Source organism: Gracilinanus agilis, chromosome 2 (assembly GCF_016433145.1).
Source record: "Gracilinanus agilis isolate LMUSP501 chromosome 2, AgileGrace, whole genome shotgun sequence".
Classification (NCBI taxonomy): Eukaryota; Metazoa; Chordata; class Mammalia; order Didelphimorphia; family Didelphidae; genus Gracilinanus; species Gracilinanus agilis.
The window spans coordinates 403122350-403129969 of NC_058131.1; the positions used below are offsets into that span (position 1 = coordinate 403122350).

Genomic DNA, 7620 nt, shown 5'->3' on the forward strand with positions numbered 1-7620 from the left:
TTTTTTTTGGCCACATGGCTAATATGTAAATATGTTTTGCATGATTTCACATGAATAATGGGTATCATATTGCTTGCCTTCTCATTGGATGGAGGAGGTGGAGGTGGGAGTGAGAGAATTTGGAACTCAAAATAAAAAATGAATGTTAAAAAAAATAATTAGTGTTAGGAGGTCAGTGATTAACACTCCAGTTCCATTTAACCACTTAATATTAATTAGCATTTACAAAATAATATTTACTTTTAAGATATAGCAAGAGCAAACATACATGCATTTTTGTTAATTCCTTAGGGACATATTCTTAGCTCAGTTGCCACATAACATTGGTCCCACTAAGGTCAGGTCCTGATACAGCTTAACTTAAAAAAAAAAATAATTTATAAAGCCTTTACCTTCTGACTTTGAATCAACACTGTGTATTGTTTCCAAGGTAGTGGTAAAGGTTGGGCAATGGGGGTTAAGTGACCTCCCCAAGGTCACACAACTAAGATGTGTCTGAGTTCACATTTGAACCAGGACCTCCTGTCTTCAGGCCTGACTCTCTACCCACTACCTAGCTACTCTCTGCAACTTCTGCTGGTTTAACTCCAGAGAAATACACCTGGTATTCACTCTTTGCTCCTCAGGAAATCAGTTCTGTGCTGGCTATAAATCCACATTCTGGAATACTTGATGCTGAGGCACACTCTTGATCTTACAAGATAGGAGACTCAATTCCCTTTACCTAGAGTGGAAAAGAACAACACAAAGGCCAAGGACTGAGGTCCTTTCATAAGATCACCTGGCTTCACAAGGGAGAATGCCAAAAGCCTTTTCCCCTTACAGCACTGCCTTTCACTAGATGCTATGAGTGGGCAGCAAGGTGGTGCAGGGGATAGAGTACTGGATCTGTAGTCAAGAAAACCTGAGTTCAAATCCGGCTTCAGACACTAACTAGCTGTGTTACCCTGGGCAAGTCACTTAATCCTGCCTCAGTTTCCTCATCTGTAAAATGAGCTGGAGAAGGCTCATTGGAATGGCAAACCTCTCTAATATGTTTGCCAAGAAAACCTGAAATGGGGTCATGAAGAGTGGGACAAGACTGAACAAATATGTTGTGAGTAGAGCAGTCACACCCAGAGTAGAGCTTGGGGAATGGCCAGTGGATACTACACCAATGGTGACTCAGGATTTTTAAGTGCCTTTGCAGCCAATCAAAGAGCCTCCCATTCACTAACTTACAGAATGTTAATGCATGGTCCATAATCTCTTTAAGATATTTCCTGTATACATCATCACACTTCTTCCAGAAGCAGGTTCCACAGCCTCTTCATGTCCAGAGAGCTCTGCACATGGGCCAGATCCTTGTTATACTCACAACAACCTGTGTGGCAGTAGCTCAAATATAACTAACTCCTTCTTACAGAGGAAAAAATAAATGTCTAAGGTAGGATTCGAACTTCTTGTCTCTTTCCACTTTAGAGTATAGTTCTTTTTGGTAAGGTTAAGAGGCTAGATCACTTTATTAGAGGGAAAGTTTGAATGAAATTGGGAGGCTTCAGAAAAGTGGAGGTTTGGAACAGTGCCCAGCTTGTTGGGAAATCAATGAGGTATGTATGCTATTATCACTTCTGTGTAGATTACTTCCAAATTTCTGGTCCTAACTTCTTGCTTATAATGAGTCCATATTTCCAGTTGTTTGCAGTAGTCTCTCTCTTTTTAAAAAGAATCCTTACCTTCTGTCTTAGTACCAATTCTAAGACAAAAGAGTGGCAAGAGCTAGGCAATTGAGGTTAAGTGACAGCTAGAGAATGTCTGAGGTCAGATTTGAACCCAGGTCCTCCCAATTTCAAATCTGGCATTCTATCCACTACCTAGTTACCCCTCGAGTATATTCTTGAGAGTGACATGGCATAGTAGCTAGAGTGCCAGGCTCAGTCAGGTAAGCATGGTTTCAAGTTCCACTTTTGATACTTACTGACTTTGTGACCCTGAGCAAGCTAAGTTATGGTTAAGCTGAGATCTATACCAATGAAGAGAATTCCCAAACAATGAAACCATGGACCTGTGCCATATTGTGGTTTTATTAGCTTTCTCCATAGGACTATCTCATTACTTCAAGCTGTACAGGTTCAAAGCTGAATTCATCATCTTCCCCATCTGACTTTATTCCCCCAATTGGCTCCTCTTTTCAACAATCCTATTTGTGTTAGTATAGTACCACATTCTTCTAGCCTCCCAGATGACTAACCTTGGAATACTGGGCCAGCAGCAGTTGTTACACTTGGCTAATTACAATAAACTCCTCTTCCTCTCTTAAGTCTCTCCCTCTCTAATCTATTCTGTACTCTATTGTTAATCTATCTTTCTAAAATACCTCTTCTTTCATATAACTTCCTTGTTCAAGAAGTGAGAATGGCTCTCTATTTTCTGTGACAACATGTTTAGCTTCCTCTGCCCAGCTTTCAAGGCCATAATCAGGCTCCATCCCTTCTTATCTAATGTTGTTTCAAAAGAACCACTAAAAGCATGCCATGCTATTTCGTTTTTCTTCGATTTTGCTCACATCATTGCCCCCTCTTGGAATTCTTTATCTTCTATTTCCTGCTTGTCTAAATCTTGCTCATGTTCCAGACCTCAGATCAAACCAGACTCCCCCCCCCCCCACCCCTTTCTCGTTTTCAGCCCACAGTGATTATCTCACTGAGCTTCTCTTTAACTTATAGTGGAGTGGCAAAAAGTTTGGCATTTAGTCATTTTCTAGTGGCTTTAATTTTTGTCTGTTTTATAATCTCAGTTAGATTTTTAAGTGTCCTGAGACGAGGACCATGTTTTATTTTACTTTTATACCCTACACCATTTGGCATAGTATTGGGCACCTAGGAGATTTTCAATAAACATTTCTTGATTGGTGAGTGAGCAAAATAATTCCCAAACATTAGTGATGATTCCATTGATGCACGTGACTATGCAGTTGAATAAGTCTGCTGGATTCTCTAGTTTTCCTAACAAAATTTGGGGGCTAAATAGACAGATAGACAGTGAGGATGATTTGAGCATGAAATTGACTTTATATTCTTAAAGGCTAGCCCTGGTAGGTTCTAACAACCTGAGAAATTATGTTCAATTATGTTTTTTTGCAACAGATTGTACCTACTGTCAGAACTAGCCTAGTTATGTACAAGAGGATCATCACCATCAGGTTGCTTTTAGGTGATGAATTCCTTGTCCATTGGTAATCTGTAACATAAAGAAAAATATGAAATGGAGTTCAGTTGTATGCAGTCCTATTATGCTTTTGCAGGGTTTGCAGTAGAATAGTGAAAGGGAGAGCAGGCAGTGCTAAATTTCAGTTTTTAGTCCATTTAAATATTCATTTAAATCAATAATATGGAAATAGGTCTTGATCAATGACACATGTAAAACCCAGTGTAATTGTGCATCAGCTGTGGGAGGGGGTGGGAAGACGGGAGGGAAAGAACATGAATCATGTAACCATGGAAGATTTTTCTTAATTAATCAATAAAATAATAAAAAGTATTCATTTAATTGTTAGTACTCCAAATGGGAAGTCATGTCCTGTAACCATAGAACTTGCACACCTTTAGAAGAAATAAAATCAGATTAATATTGGTATAGCTGCTGATGAAACTGGAAGACATCACAATTAGCTGAGTTTGGCTGGGAGTGAATTCCAGAGCAATAAGAAGAAACATTTTATGGGGTATTTGGTTATCCATGTTGAGCACAGGCTACTGCCATAAAGATAATCAAAGCTTAGATTATAGAAATAAAGGAATTTTAGGAAGACCTGAACAAAATCTTCCATTACAAGACAACTTATACATTTGTTACTTATTGCTTTTAATGGAAAGGTAGGCACAGCTGGTGATGGTTGGAAAATATTATTTAAGATTAAGAAATCTGAGGGGCTAAAGGCTTTGAGATTATTTGGGACCCCTTGGTCCAGTGCATCTTTTTTTTTTTTTAAACCCTACCTTCCGTCTTAGAATCAATACCATATATTTTTTCCAAGGCAGAAAAGTGGCAAGGGCTAGGCAATGGGGGTCAAGTGGCTTGCCCAGGGTCACATAACTAGAAAGTGTATGAGGCCAGATTTGAATGTAGGAACTCCTATCTCTAAGCCTGGCTCTTGATCTGGGCCAGTGTATCTCAAGCACACTGTTCAAGAAGAGAGTCAGAAGGTAACTGGATATTGTAAGCACTAAGGAATATAACAAAAAATGAGAGGTAGTATAGCATTGGAATAGAATTCTGGCTTTGGAGCCAGTAGGATCTTCATTCCAGGCTCTCCTTTGAAGCATACATGGCTGGATGATCCTAGGCAGGTCACTAAATCTCTCAGTGCTCTAGGCAGCTAAGATTAAGTTTCAGAGAAGGTGCTGGCTTGCACTGGTAGTTTCCTCATCTGGAAGATGATTATATCAATGAAATCATAGGTCCTGTCCCTACTTACTGCCTAGGAAGTAACTATTGACGTGGAAGTAACTTAACCACCCTCCCCCCGCCCCCCAACAAACTCTTACCTTCCATCTTAGAATCAATACTGTGTGGTAAGGGCTAGGCAATAGGGATTAAATGACTTGCCCAGGGTCACATAGCTAGGTAGTGTCTGAGGCCAGATTTGAACCACAGGGCCTCCCATTTGTAGGCCTGACTCTCAATCCACTGAGCCACCCAGCTGCCCCCTGGAAGTAACTTCTAAAATCAGCTGTATGTCTATGGTCAGACCATTGACTAGATAGAAAAAAAGGTAAAAATAAACAACAAATTCGGAGAATGGATAAAGATGAGAAAACATGATGTACAATTTACCACAGCTCCAATCTAGCCTATTTAAATAAGCTATTGACTCAGAAAAATGAGAAATTGATTTGACTGACTATCATAATTTTGTAGATATAAAACAATCATTACAATGAAGAGGCCAAAAGATCCCAGAAACCAACCTTAGCAAACATTTGATTACCTTGACAAGTAGAGAGACATGCCATTCAGTCATAATACCCGTTTAGAAGATAAACTCATTTGGAAAACATTATAGATGATGATGATGATAGAAAATTATGAAAGGGTAGCTAGGTAGCACAGTAGATAGAGCACCAGGCCTGGAGTCAATAAGATCTGAGTTCAAATCTGACATAAAACACATCCTGACTGTGTAACACCCCGCCCCGCCCCCCCACCTCGTAAGACACTTAACCCCAATTTCCTAGCCCTTACCATTCTTCTGCCTGATTGGTTTTAAGGCAAAAGATAAGGAGGGTTAAACAAATTTATAAGCAACAATACTCCACAAAAGAATAAAATAAATGGAATGAAAACTGGGTTTGCAGAAAGCTCATGAGATCCAACTAAGCCACATCATCCTAAGAATATTTATAAACAAAGTTGGAAAAACAAATAGAGGCAAAATGGAACAGATTTGCTATTAAGAATAAGAGCAATCTATTTTCATAATGGTTAAATATAGAACCACAACCTTTGTACTTTTACAGCTTTTCTTCTTCCTTCCTTCCTTCCTTCCTTCCTTCCTTCCTTCCTTCCTTCCTTCCTTCCTTCCTTCCTTCCTTCCTTTTTCTTCCTTCCTTCCTTTTTCTTCCTTCCTTCCTCATCATATTAGGTATATACTCCCTGGCTTAGGTCCTTTGTGCCATTTTTACCACCACCCACAGCTTGTAGCTGCTATCTTTTTTCCTTTGAAAATTTATCCCAGGGATCCAAGATATGATTTGAAGTCATGTAAAAGGTTCTATTAGGCAGTTAGATGGCCCAATAGATAAAACTATTGGCCTTGGAATGAGAAAAGCTTAAATTCAAATCCTTCCTCAGATACCTATTAGCTTTGTGACTCTAGGCAAGTAACTTAACCTCTCTCAGCCTTGGTTTTCTCATCTGTAAAATAATGATGAAGACATCACCTACCTTACAGGATTACTGTGAGAATTAATATATATATTAATATATATTATATGTTATTATTAATTATTATCAAAGTAAGTCTAGTAGGGAAGGAAAATTTCCAGAAATGTTAATGTCTTTCTTTTTTTAATCCAAAAAATATGGAATGCTTTGCAAATTTGCATGTCATCTTTGCACAAGGGTCATGCTAATCTTCTCTGTATTGTTCCAATTTTAGCATATGTGCTGCTGAAACAAAAATATCAATATCTTTATTTTTATATGAACTGAAAAGACCTCCATGAACTGATGTAGAGTGAAATGAGCAGGACGAAGAGAACATTGTATACAGAAATTGAAACACTGTAGAATGATCAAATAAAATCGACTTTGCTACTAGTAGCAATACAGTGATCCAGGACAATCCCAAGGAACTCAGGAAAAAGAATGTTATCCACATCAAGAGAAAGAACTGTGGGAGTAGAAATGCAGAAGAAAGACATATGATTTATCACTTGTTTACATGGATCTATGATTGGGGGTTTTAAAAACTTTAAAAAAAGGTTTTTAAAAAGTTTTTAAAAGTTTTAAAAAAATTACTCTATTACAAAAATGAATAATATGGAAATAGGTATCAAGTGATAACACATGTATAACCCAGTGGAATTGTTCGTCAGCTCTGGGAAGGGGAAGGGGAGAAGGGAGGAAGAGAACATGAATTATGTAATCACGGAAAAATATTTTAAAATGAATTTTAAAAAATATCAATTTCTTTCTTGTCATCTCACAGGAGTGACTACTACTCAGCTTATTCATGGAGATGATTTTGACTCAGTATTCTAGGTATCCATTGAAGGTTTTTCCTTGAGTCTCTCAGTGTCCTTTCAAACAGAATCTTGCTGTTCTTCACTTTCCGGGTTGGCTGGAAGAGCTGAGAAAAATGGGAAAAGTATAAAAACTCAGAAGAGGTATAGAAAAATTCAGTTCTATTACCTAAAAGACTACAGTGGGAAAAAAGCAAACCAATGAATTAAATTATGGTTTCCAAATTTTTTAACAATGTGGAAACTCCTTAGCTTTCTTGCCTGGGAAGCCCAACTCCTAGGTTAATAATTTGAGACAAGACCCTCAAATGATCTAACATAGGAAGATTAAATGTATCTGACAAGACCACGCTTTCTTTCAAGAAACTTGTTGTTTCTTGAAAAAATCTAGAGTATAGTAAGCCTGATCATAAGTAATTTATTTAGGATAATAAAGCAGCCAATTAATTGGTCATGCTGCCACCTAGTGGTGTTTTTAAGTATAGCTGGTCATCCTTCCCTACTAATCATTCGTTCATTCATAGATAATAGATTTAGAACTGGGAAGGACCTTAGCTGTCATCTAGCCCAAACTTCTCATTTCCAAGATGAGGAAACTGAGGCCTACAGATATTAAGGGACTTATATTGAGTCACACAAATGGTAAGTGGCAGGACCAATGTTCACTGAACTCTGGTTAATTAATAAATATTTTTTGAGGACCTACTATGTGTTCTAAATAGGATATGGAAATAAACTGCTTCTGAGGAGCAGGCTGTGCAAAGATACAAGGTCTCTAGGTCTGACCTTCCAGAATCTTGCTGTTGTCACCTTTATATCACTCACAAGATTATGCAAGTTTTAGGGGGATATTTAAGAAAGTGAAAGACAATCTACACTCTATAACTTGTACTAG

General features: G+C 38.0%; 1 non-coding gene across 1 annotated transcript; it reads right to left on the bottom strand.

Moving 5' to 3' along the window:
- Window positions 1–6056: 6056 nt before the first annotated feature.
- On the bottom strand, window positions 6057–6159 carry LOC123238325. Its single transcript, XR_006505527.1, has one exon. It is a non-coding gene; the product is annotated as a U6 spliceosomal RNA (small nuclear RNA).
- Window positions 6160–7620: the final 1461 nt, after the last annotated feature.